The sequence below is a fragment of the Oncorhynchus mykiss genome, chromosome 4 (genome assembly GCF_057628025.1).
Source record: "Oncorhynchus mykiss isolate SJ-2025 chromosome 4, ASM5762802v1, whole genome shotgun sequence".
NCBI lineage: Eukaryota > Metazoa > Chordata > Actinopteri > Salmoniformes > Salmonidae > Oncorhynchus > Oncorhynchus mykiss.
This window is the reverse complement of record NC_143025.1, coordinates 58506216-58519746: the sequence shown is the minus strand read 5'-3', so window position 1 is coordinate 58519746 and position 13531 is coordinate 58506216.

Here is a 13531-nt window from a genome sequence, read left to right as displayed (position 1 = left end):
TTGCTGAGCGGCCTTTCAGGTTATATTGATATGTGACTCGTTTTACTGTGGATATAGATACTGTTGTACCTGTTTCCTCCAGCATTTTCACAAGGTCCTTTGCTGTTGTTCTGGGATTGATTCACACTTTTTGCACCAAAGTACTTTCACGTCTAGGAGACAGAATGCGTCTCCTTCCTGAGCGGTATGACAGCTGCGTGGTCCCATGGTGTTTATACTTGCGTACTATTGTTTGTACAGATGAACATGGTACCTTCAAGCATTTGGAAATTTGCTCCCAAGGATGAACCAGACTTGTGGAGGTCTTCAATTTTTTCTGAGGTCTTGGCTGATTTCTTTTTATTTTGTTTGAAGGTAAGCCTTGACATACATCCACAGGTACACCTCCAAATGACTTAAACTATGTCAATTAGCCCATCAGAAGCGTCTAAAGCCTTGACATAATTTTCTGGAATTTTCCAAGCTGTTTGAAGGCACAGTCAATTTAGTGTATTTAAACTTCTGACCAACTGGAATTGTGATACAGTGAATTATAAGTGAAATAATCTGTCTGTAAAAAAATTGTTGGAAAATGTACTTGCATTGTGCACAAAGTCCTAACTGACTTTCCAAAACTATAGTTTGTTAACAAGACATTTGTGGAGTGGTTGAAAAATAAGTTTTAATGACTCCAACCTAAGTGTATGTAAACTTCCGACTTCAACTGTACATAACTATTCTGTCCTATGTTTTTTTTCAGATATACTACTTATTCAATCCATAAACTGCCCGTTTGGCTTTACATCCCATCACATACACTATATATACAAAATTATGTGGACACTCCTTCAAATGAGTGGATTCGGTTATTTCAGCCACACCTGTTGCTGACAGGTGTATAAAACCGAGCACACTGCCATGCAAACTCCATAGACAAACATTGGCAGTAGAATGGCCTTACTGGTGTGCTCGGTGACTTTCAAATTTGCACTGTCATGGGATGCCACCCTTCTAACAAGACAGTTTGTCAAGTTTCTGCTCTGCTAGAGCTGCCCCAGTCAACTATAATTGCTGTTATTGTGAAGTGGAAATGTCTAGGAGAGACAACGGCTCAGCCGCGAAGTGGTAGGCCACACAAGCTCACAGAACAGGACTGCCGAGTGCTTAAGCGCGTAGTGCATACAAATCGTCTGTCCTTGGTTACAACACTCACAGCCGATTCCCAAACTGCCTCTGGAAGCATCGTCAGCACAAGAACTGTTCATCAGGAGCTTCATGTACAATGCCAAGCGTCGGCTGGAGTGGTGTAAAGCTTGCCGCCATTGGACTCTGGAACAGTGGAAACATATTCTCTGGAGCGATGAATCACGCTTCACCATCTGGTAGTCCGACAGATGATTCTGGGTTTGGCGGATGCCAGGAGAACGCTACCTGCCCTAAGTTTGGTGGAGGTATAATGGTCTGGGTCTGTTTTTCATGGTTCGGGCTAGGCCCCTTAATTCCAGTGAAGGGGAATCTTAATGTTACAGCATACAATGACATTCTAAACGATGTTGTGCTTCCAACTTTATAGCAACAGTTTGTGGAAGGCCCTATCCTGTTTTAGCATGACAAAGCCCCCGTGCACAAAGCGGGTTCCATACAGAAATGGTTTGTTGAGATCTGTGTGGAAGAACTTCACTGGCCTGCACAGAACCCTGACTTCAACTCCATCGAACACCTTTGGGATAAATTAGAACACCGAGCCAGGTTTAATCGCCCACATCATAGTCCGACCTCACTAATGCTCTTGTGGCTGAATGAAAGCAAGTCCCCGCAGCAATGTTCCAACATTTAGCGGAAAGCCATCCAAGATGAGTGGAGGCTGTTATAGCAGCAAAGAGGGGACCAGCTCCATATTAATGCACATGATTTTGGAATGAGATGTTCGAGGAGCAGGTGTTTACATACTTTTGGATATGCAATGTATGTACATATTTATATAAATTCCGTTCTTTACCTTTTTAGATTTGTGTGTGTTGTTGTGTATTGTTAGATATTACTGCACTGTTGTAGCTAGGACATATGTGTATGCGACCAATGAAATATGATTTGATTTGTGATATAATGACGTTGACCACACGATTAGCCGCTCTGATTTTACAGCTATAACACAGTTGTACCTCCAACACACCCGAAACACTAGCTATGCCGGTGTCGGCTATCCCCGGGTTAACACTTCATAGGATAAAATCTAAGCCAAAGTCATTTTATTTGATTTCTTATTGTAGTATGGTACAAATGGTGCTGTTGGCTCTCTGGGCATACACACACATAAAAATGTCCTTGTTTTTGAAAGAAAAGCTCATTTTTGGTCCTTTAAAATAACATCAAACTGATCAGAAATACAGTGTAGACATTGTTAATGTTGTAAATTACCATTGTAGCTGGAAACAGCAGATTTTTTTTATGGAATATCTACATAGGAGTACAGAGGCCCATTATTAGCAACCATCACCCCTGTGTTCCAATGGCACGTTGTGTTAGCTAATCCAAGTTCATCACTTTAAAAGGCTAATTGATCATTAGAAAACCCTTTTGCAGTTATGTTAGCACAGCTGAAAACTGTTGTGATGATAAAAGAAGCAATTCAACTGACCTTTAGACTAGTTATGTATCTGGAGAATCAGCGTTTGTGGGTGCACAACTGAGCAAGAGGACAAGTACATTAGAGTGCCTAGTTTGAGAAACAGACGCCTCACAAGTCCTCACCTGGCAGCTTCATTAAATAGTACCTTCAAAACACCAGTCTCAACGTCAACAGTGAAGAGGCGACTCCGGGATGCTGGCCTTCTAGGCAAAGTTGAAAAAGCCATATCTCAGACTGGCCAATAAAAAGAGAATATTAAGATGGGCAATAATAACACAGACACTGGACAGAGGAACTCTGCCTAGAAGGCCAGCAACCCGCAGTCGCCTCTTCACGGTTGACGTTGAGACCAGTGTTTTGCGGGTACGAAAATGGGTGCACGCACTACTGTAAGTCGCTTTGGATAAAAGGCATGTATTATTATATGATAAAACAGATAATCTCATCATAATAATGATGCATAATGTCATCATCAACATTATTATGATTTGACTTAGTTGATTTATATCTACAATCACTACATCCCCATAGAAGCCTGTTGTATATTGGGCTGTGTGATGGTGAATTCCTTCAGTCCCAGTTGTCCTAGTACCTAAAAAAGGAACATTCTCCCTGACATCCCTCTTCTCCTTGGGTCCACATTAAATGTCACACCACAACTTTTTTTCAGAATGGATACGTTTCTGGAGCTGAATCAGGGCTTTTATAAATAGCACTGTGATAACAATACTGTGACTCCCAGTGTGGATGATAGCCTACTGTAGCTGAGGGCACCTGGCTCTATGTCCATGGTCTGCAGTCATTCCCATAGAGAAATAGTGAAGTCCATTGCTTCCCTCTGGTGGACAAATGATGTGCTAGCAAGCAAATTACTTATTCAGAACCATGCTCATAAAAACATTAAAAAGATGGGCCCTGTTTTCTGAATGAAGTAAGGCATTCCAAACTTCAGAGAGTGAATTCAAGGGTGAGTGCAAGAATACACAAGTTATATCATCTCATAAGCTTACAGTCAGCGTCATTATTATTTATTTATTTTTATTTCACCTTTATTTAACCATGTAGGCAAGTTGAGAACAAGCTCTCATTTACAATTGCGACCTGGCCAAGACACATGGAGTAAAACAAACATACAGTCAATAATACAGTAGCAAAATAAGTCTATATACAATGTGAGCAAATGAGGTGAGATAAGGGAGGTAAAGGCAAAAAAAAGGAGAAAAAAAAGGCCATGGTGGCAAAGTAAATACAATATAGCAAGTAAAACACTGGAATAGTAGATTTGCAGTGGAAGAATGTGCGAGATAGAAATAATGGGGTGCAAAGGAGCTAAATAAATAAATAAATACAGTAAGGGGAGAGGTAGTTGTTTGGGCTAAATTATAGATGGGCTATATACAGATGCAGTGATCTGTGAGCTGCTCTGACAGCTGGTGCCTAAAGCAAGTGAGGGAGATAAGTGTTTCCAGTTTGAGATTTTTGTGGTTTGTTCCAGTCATTGCAGCAGAGAACCAGAAGGAGAGGCGGCCATATGGTTGTTATAAGTAATCAATGTTGAGTCACACACTGCTTTAAAGCTTGCATCACTCACATCCCTATGTGGTGGCAAATGAGCCAATGGAACTAGGACTTTGACATATAGTACAATGACCACACATCATAACCTTACAGCATGACTAGTCTTACTGGTTACTCAAACGTATTTTTTTACTTATCTCGGCATACATGGTCTGAAATAACAGAATTCACAAACGTACTTTTATCCATTCTGGATAGAATGTTACAGTAGTGTATTTTTGGCTATCTAGGCTTCAGGCTCAATATCACTGAATTTGAGTTTGAGAGTGGGGATTTCAGGAGGCTTGCTGAAAGATACAAAATCACCACAGGCAAGTACTATACTGTAGGCTACGGTCTTCTGCTTTCTCAGCTTGTCATCTATGTAAGCTCTCTCCCTCTTACATATTCCATCCCTTCTCTTACACATCTTAATTTGACCAGTACTCGAGCATAAAAATAATCCTGCTCGATAAAAGTGCATTACTGTTAATACAGCCATGTGTTATTGCGGGTTTTCAGTGAATTTGTGTAAATCATGAAGCTCATCTGCATTTCATGCAGTGCAGGAACATTCTCAGTAACAAAAGAGTGATCAAATTAAGACTCTTCATCTGTACATCTCTTTGTTTCTCCTCTTACCTACACTACATGACTAATAAATAGTATGTGGACACCTGCTCGTCTCATTCCAAAATCATGGGCATTAATTTGGAGTTGGTCCCCCCTTTGCTACTATAACAGCCTCCACTCTTCTGGGAAGGCTTTCCAGTAGATGTTGGAACATTACTGCGGGGACTTGCTTCCATTCAGCCACAAGAGCATTAGTGAGGTCAGACTATGATGTTGGGTGATTAGGGTCTGGCTCACAGTCGGCGTTCCAATTCATCCCAAAGGTGTTCGACGGGGTTGAGGTCAGGGCTCTGTTCAGGCCAGTAAAGTTCTTCGATACCAATCTCGACAAACCATTTCTGCACGGAAACCGCTTTGTGCACTGTCATGCTGAAACAGGATAGGGCCTTCCCCAAACTGTTGCCACAAAGTTGGAAGCACAGAATTATAGGAGCCCTCAAACTCAACTCTGGACCTTGAAGCCAGTTCCACTGCATTTTGTTTCATTATTGTCATCTCTCCACTATATTAAGTTAAATGACAGAGTGAAAAGAAGGAAGCCTGTGCAGAATAAAAATAATTCAAAACATGCATCCTGTTTGCAACAAGGCACTTAAGTAATACTGCAAAAAATGTGGCAAAGAAATTCACTTTTTGTCCTGAATAAAAAGCATTATGTTTGGGACAAATCCAATACAACACATCACTGAGTACCACTCCTCATTCGTCCGTGCATGGTGTATGCTTGTCATTGGCAAAGACTAGGGAGTATTTCAGGATAAAAATAAATGGAATAGACCTGTAAGCACGGGCAAAATCCTAGAGGAAAACCTGGTTCAGTCTGCTCTCTAACAGATACTGTGAGACAAATTCACCTTTTGTGGTGAAAAACCTACAAAAGAGTGAATATAAACCATAGAAAATAAAAAATCAAAGCAAAAAAAATAAAAACAACCCTCCCCTTTGGACCACCCACCCCAGTAATTTTCTAACTGTCCCTGACAGTCTTTCTAGTCAGTGATGTCTTTCTGTCTGACCTTCATGGCCACTGATTAATATCTAATAAAGAACAAAACATGATCTTGTTCTTTAACCTTCCTCCTTGATTGTCACTGTGGTAACGCCAGTGTCCACCCCACAACTGATTCATGTGTGTTTATCAGACGCAGCTGCACCTCTGCATTTATACGATCAAGATTAAGCCCCTACCCCTCACCAATTCCTATACAACTCGTACCCCCCCCACAACCCCATATACTCTTCTTATCACTCACTCTCTCTCTCTCTCTCTCTCTCTCTCTCTCTCTCTCCTGGACATTTGTTACGGCAGGATGGAGAGCAAGACAATGCGAGGGGCAATAAAAGTGTTATTTTTCACCTTGGTTCTCAACACGTCGTAATGTTGAGATCAGCAATCGCTTATTATAAACTCCTCTCCGTACCATGACATTAGTAAACAGAGTGATATAGCACTGAGATAGCTGCCTGGCCAATCAGAAGTTTTGTTTTAACAGAGTAGTGTCATGGAGCTGTTGGGGGTCTGGACTAACTCGTTACATGGTAACACACAGTGTTAGTGTACAATGTAATTGTTATGGTTGAGACCTGGGACCAGACTTCTCACTTATCTGGCTGTCTGGTGAGACCCAAACTTTACACTCAGGCCAAGGACGGAACCATGAATATCCTAGAGTTATGGGACAGTTTTATGACTGTGCGTAAAACCATTTATCAAGGGTGAACAATAGACAAGACAACCATATATGCCAATGTTAACTTATACACCCCTGTTTGGCTCCTTAAAATCTCCCAAATGAAAGTGAAACTATTAGCCTTTGACTCTACTCCTGCTTGTGACTTTTGATACTCATTTACTGGACTTTGGTTGGTGTCAGCACACCTGCTGCCCCTCAAAATGTATATTTATCACACTATTGGATGATTCATGGAGTGGTCAGCCAGTTCACCTCATGGACCCAGAGACACGGGCTGCAGGATGCCTGTGGAAGGTGTTTGATGTGATTCACATTAAAGTATTTCTGTGGTGTGCGCCAGTGAAATGTTTCCCCCCCATGCTGCTCACAACAAATCCCAGAAGTTTCTAATGCTGTTTTACGGGCTGGTAAAAGCCAGAACCTCTCTCACTGGTCCTGTGGATTAAACCGAGGTGACTCAAACACACACGCACGTGGATGCATTAAGTCTCTCACACACAGACCCACACGCATACACTCACACACTTACAAACAGGGGGGGAGAGAGAGAGATACCAGGCAAGTTGTCTCAGTTTAGGATATAGGCCTCCCTCTAGTGTACAAACGCAGCAGTACACAGACCGAGACAGAGTAGGAGTCATGAGGCACTCAGTTTCTCTGTGTGTCGCAGCCCCACCACTAGTTCTTCTCATATAACCTCTACTGGCTGTTACGCTATAGACTCTACCACATATGAACCAGCAGGCTTTGTGTGGTTTTGCATAGGCACCAGGCAGACTTTTATTAATTCCACAGCCTTTCTTTCTCTGTCTACCCCGTGTCTCTCCTTTTCGGACAGTAAAAATCAGGACCTCCAAGGCGTCTGGATATCCTGTGACTCTCTCCTGCTGGTACTGCCCACTGGCCAGACCCCACACAGCAGACCACCAAACCCCACAGTCAGCAAACCCCACAGTCAGCTTCACTGTCTGTCTGGAGTGGACCGGCATCAAAGCTTTTTTTAGAACAATCTCTACAAATCTACATGAAACGTGTGGTTGTGGATCTGTCATGAGACAATTGACAAAAGACCCTGACACACACTGCCCCACAAAAGCAAGCCTGGTTGTCTCTTACCATAGACATTGTGTGATACAACCTACAGATCCATGGGTAGATCCATGACTTTGGCAAGACTAAATCTAGAAGGATGGGGGGGGGGCAAGGTGTATGAGAGAGGAGGAAGAAACAGTAAGAGCCATACTATTGACTCCAGAAGGGCATCTTCCACTCTAAGTCACTTTGAATGAAAGTGTCTGCTAAATGGCTAAAATGTAAATGTCTTCTCCAGACAAGTTCTACAACTGAGCGTCTACAGTGGACTTAGACATGGTGGAGATTGAAGAGACATAGGGGAAAGTCTGTCTTAAATTACCCACAACTCTGAGGTGTGGCCTTGGGCACATGGCATGGATTTCAGTCGTCATAGCTTCCACATTAAACCATCTTAAGAACTGTTCATACAAAAAATATGAAAAATGTGTGACTCCCATCATGCCAGTATTGTAGAATTACTGTATTATTTTCAATCTAAAATGACAATATAACAAATTCCTCCAAGGACAGTTAATACATTTTGATGCATTGCATTATACACAATCGTTCACATTAATTTCTAACAAGTTCACAGTGCTTGCTGTTATTCAAATGTCCATAAGGTGGCAGTGTAACGTTTCCAGTTGGATACACAGTACGCACAGAAACTCTTCCCCTTCTCAAAATGGATGATAAACTGAAGTTCAACTGCTAAAACGCACTCCCGAATTGCAGGCTGCAAATGTTCTTTGAATTCCTCTTAGAATAACGGAATGATAGATTTAGCAGGCCCTCTTCCCAAATTAATAATTTTGTCCTATATAGCCCAGCGTATCAAATCGGTGAGATGATTTTAGCAGCTTTCCCTCACAACTTTTTTGTTTGTTTTGAACGTGTTGAAGTCCGAAGTTGGCTCCCCATTTTCCATACCTCGGCAGCTATGTTATGATTCATTTACAGTAGTTCCAATGGACACTTTGTTGGATTAAAATGAAATTGATCGGATAACAAATCTCTATGGATATTGGCCAGAGAGGCTGTCGCAAGAATACATCAAATAATATGTACAACACATTTACAAATGTGATGTATCAATTACTTAATCTCTTGAAACACAGAGAAGACTATAGGTCAGGTATAAGAATCAGAATGTTTTAATATCCTTTTGCCCTGAGCAAGGCTGGTAAACCACTGTTCCCAGGACGCCGAAGACGTGGATGTCGATTAAGGCAGCCCCCCGCACCTCTCTGGGTTGGGTTAAATGAAGAAGACACATTTCACTTGAAGGCATTCAGTTGTACATCTGACTAAGTATTTCCCTTTCCCCTTTCCTTACAAATCTTTCAAGAAAAGCGCAAGGCACTTCATATCTCTGTTGCTAAATAGATACATTTGTACATTTTAAGTGACTAGACAAATGTCGGTAATTGAGCAGTAAATTAGAAAGCAATGTGTTAATTCTCACCAAATCAACCATTACAGTGTTATGGTGATTCACAGTCTCAGTGGATAATTCTCCATGAACAAAATTACTGACCGTTCTCTTTTGATCAAGCTAGGTGGCTGTCCTGGCATCACATTACATAGCATTACTCCTGCATAGTGTTAATGGACTTACTTAAACTCTCGGGTCCTGACTTATGTTTTCCAATGAATTAAAGTGTCAGGAGTCACAAATCACAGTGGTGGGATAGGTCAGGGTGGAGAGAGAGAGAGAAAGACGTGTAGCCTTTATACCCACACTTTTCCACCTTAGCGGGGGCCCTTTGGCCAGGGGCCCACAGCGGTCACTGGTAATGGTTTGTTCCCCGAACAGGTGAAACTGTATCCCCTGGTCTGACCCTGTAGGGAACACTGCTACAGATCCCCCCCGCTACTAACCCCCTGTCCCCCAGCCCACATTCCCCCTTTCCTCCTCGTCCTGGCAGAGCAGTAAACTTTACTCAGCTAAATGAATTAAGTACTCCTATAATACCGTAGGCCTACGCATTACAGAGGAATTTCCATATTACAGCATACGATACTCCCCTTTCACAGCTCTCCTACGGCACTAATGTAGAGCAGTACTTGGCTGCACCGGGCTGTAACCTGATAGCCAAATGGGACAAGATTCAGCCCAGCAGATGCAATGAGGTAGAGTTGGAGGGGTGGAGAAAGTAGCCCCTGCTAAGCAAGCACTTTTTATTAGACCTCATTAGGTGACCGAATGACTTAGTACTCTGGATTCATTAGCGGCTAGCCAAAAGCTGACTCTCCCCTTCCTCCCTCCTTCCATTCTCCCGCCACTCCGTCCTCACCAGCCCTTTTGCCAAGGCATGCTAATTAAGTCGATGGAATCATCATCGTCTCATCGGCAAGGACAGAGGGGGGCACACACACACGCTGCCGCCGGCGACCTTCACCATCGAGTCAATCTCCTCGCTTCTCAGTTTTCCCTCTCCGGACTCCAGAGGAGGTCAGAAAATGAGGAGGGAATGGTTGAGTCAGAGCAGCTGAACCCACCGCTGTTAAATGGTCAAACGCGAAAGGAATTAGCAGCACTACGGTCAGGTGGCCTGAGACACTGAGGGGAGAGAGAGAGCCAAGAGATGTCCGCTCACTCACTCAGTTCATTCAACTCCCACTTTTCCGCAATCTCTAAATCTCTCTCTTTTCTCTCAAGCGCTCTCGGTCGTTGTCTTGGTGTCTCGTTTCAAGAGCTAACTGCGATTGCCTTTAGAGTGAGTTTTTCTCTCTCTTTATTTCCAGAGAATGCTGATAACATCACACTAGGTGTTGGTCCAACATGATCTACTCCATGTCTGTAGCTAAGTCCTGTTACTGAAGAGAGTGAGTTCTCAATCCTCACCCCTGCCACCCACTCCTTTAAAATGGGAGAATATGCTACCCACCCCAAACGATGACCAGGCCAGACAATATGGGAAAATTGACCTTTGAACATCCAGTCCATTATGTTAAAAAATGTATATATATATATATTATTTAACTAGGCAATTCAGTTAAGAACAAATTCTTGTTTACAATCACGGCCTACCCAGGCCTAACACTAACCCGGACAACGCTGGGCCAATTGTGCGCCACACTATAGAGTAGCCAAGTCCCAATAACAGCTGCATTATGGTTCCATGTCCGCTAGAGGTCAGCTTTTTTCATGTCTCTGTCATTCATTAACTTGCCTCACAACAGAGTAATGACAGCGTACGACCAGAATATTGCATTGAGATTCATCAAATTCTTCTCATGGTTAAGTGAAAATAGGTTGTGATACAATTTGATGACTGGTAGAAACAGATCACACACAGTAGCCTAATGATATCTATTGAATCCAGTAACGTCTGTATGCACTCTGAAAATACATTGACTATTAAGGTAATGTTTTCCCTAAATTGTCATTAATCACCGCTTATCATGAAGAGGTTATACATAGGATTTGACCCATTGCGTTTGTCGGTCGTGCAACACTATCGCTAGCATCCTGTTTACTGATCCTCAGGCTAATTGTTCATGATCTAACAGTAAGTCATTGTCACTCTCTCCATTGTTCTTTTGATCCGTGCTTAGCCGGACATACAAGCTAATAATCAAGGTTGATAAATAGTTTGCTGTATTCCTGTGCTAAGCACTGATGACGTGCTACTGGCTGAAAGAGTAAATACATGATAGATTTCCTTGTGTGCGTAAACATACCGGTAGATCATCTCTCTGATATTGACCTAGAGTCTAAATAGGATAGTACCATAATGAGGCCCCCTCTCTTCTGGATTTCATCATTCTTAGACTAATTTAAAAGTGCTACTTAAGTGTTTTTTTGGGGTATCTATACTTTACTTTATTATTTATATATATTTTTACAAACTGTATTTCACTATATTAAAAAATATATATATATTTTTACTCCATACTGACACTCAAAAGCATTTGTTACATTTTGAATGCTTAGCAGGACAGAAAAATGGTCCAATTCCCACACTTACCAAGAGAACATCCCTGGTCATCCCTACTGCCTCTGATCTGGCAGGGTCACTAAACACAAATGCTTCATTTGTAAATTATATCTGAGTGTTGGAGTGTTTCTTCTAGCTATCCGTAAATGACTTATTTCATTTATTTCATAAACAAAATCAGAAAGGGGGCAGATACTTTTTTTTTACAGCACTGTATATAAAGTATAGTGATTGTGCGCAGAGTCAGAGCAAGATAGAGTCAGTGCAGATATTTCGAGTACCATAACAAACACTAACAAACACTGGTGCAATTGCCAAACCTAATGGTTATGCAGCCAGTCAAGATGCTCTCGATGGTGCAGCTGTACAATTTCTGCAGGATCTGAGGGACCATGCCAGATCTTTTTCAGCTTCTAGAGGGGGAAGAGGCGCTTTCGTGCCCTCTTCATGACTGTGCGGGTGTGTGGGGGCAATGTTAAGTCCTTAGTGATTTGGACGCCAAGGAACTTAAAGCTCTCGACCCACTCCACAACAGCCTTGTTGATGTGGATGGGGGGGTGCTCTCCCCTCTTTCTCCTACAGTCCACGATTAGCTCCTTGGTTCTTTCTGACGTTGAGGGAGAGGTTGATGTTCTGGCACCACACTGATAAGTCTCTGACTTTCTCCCTGTAGGCTTACTCATCGCTGTCTATGATCTGGCCTACCACCCTCATGTTGTCAGCAAATTTGATGATGGTGTTGGAGTCATGCACGCCCATGCAGTCGTGGGTCAACAGGGAGTACAGGAGGGGACTAAACACACATGCCTGAGGGGCCCCCCTGTTGAGGGTCAGCATGGCGTACAGAGGTGTTGTTGACTACCCTCACCACCAGGCCAAAAGTAAGTCAGTATCTGGTGTTGCCACCAGCTGCATTAAGTACTGCAGTGCATCTCCTCCTCATGGACTGCACCAGATTTGCCAGTTTTTGCTGTGAGATGTTACCCACTCTACCACCAAGACACCTGCAAGTTCCCGGACATTTCTGGGGGGAATGGCCCTAGCCCTCACAACAAGCTCAGTCCGATGATGCTGTGACACACCGCCCCACACCATGCATGGACCCTCCACCTTCAAATCGATCCCGCTCCAGAGTACAGGCCTCAGTGTAACGCTCATTCCTTCAATGATAAATGCGAATCCGACCATCACCCCTGGTGAGACAAAACCACATCCCGTCAGTGAAGAGCACTTTTTGCCAGTCCTGTCTGGTCCAGCGATGGTGGGTTTCTGCCCATAGGCGACGTTGTTGCCGGTGATGTCTGGTGAGGACCTGCCTTACAACAGGCCTACAAGCCCTGAGTCTAGCCTCTCTCAGCCTATTGCGGACATTCTGAGCACTGATGGAGAGATTGTGCATTCCTGGTGTAACTCGGGCAGTTGTTGTTGCCATCCTGTACCTGTCCCGCAGGTGTGATGTTCAGATGTATTGATCCTGTACATGTGTTGTTACACGTGGTCTTCCACTGAGAGGACGATAAGCTCTCCATCCTGTGTCCCTGTAGTGCTGTCTTAGTCGTCTCACAGTACGGACATTGCAATTTATTGCCCTGGCCACATCTGCAGTCCTCATGCCTCCTTGCATCATGCCTATGGCACATTCACGCAGATGAGCAGGGACCCTGGGCATCTTTCTTTTGGTGTTTTTCCAGAGTCAGTAGAAAGGCCTCTTTAGTGTCCTATGTTTTCATAACTGTGACCTTAATTACCTATCGTCTGTAAGCTGTTAGGGTCTTAACGAGCGTTCCACAGGTGCATGTTCATTAATTGTTTATGGGTCATTGAACAAGCATGGGAAACAGTGTTTAAACCCTTTACAATGAAGATATGTGAAGTTATTTGGATTTCTATGTATTATCTTTGAAACAGGGCTCCTGAAAAAGGGACATTTCTTTTTTTTGCTGAGTTTAGTTATTTCCTCTCTTGTCCAGGTGGGAGAGGGCAGTGTGAAGTGCAATTGAGATTGCATCATCTGTGGATCT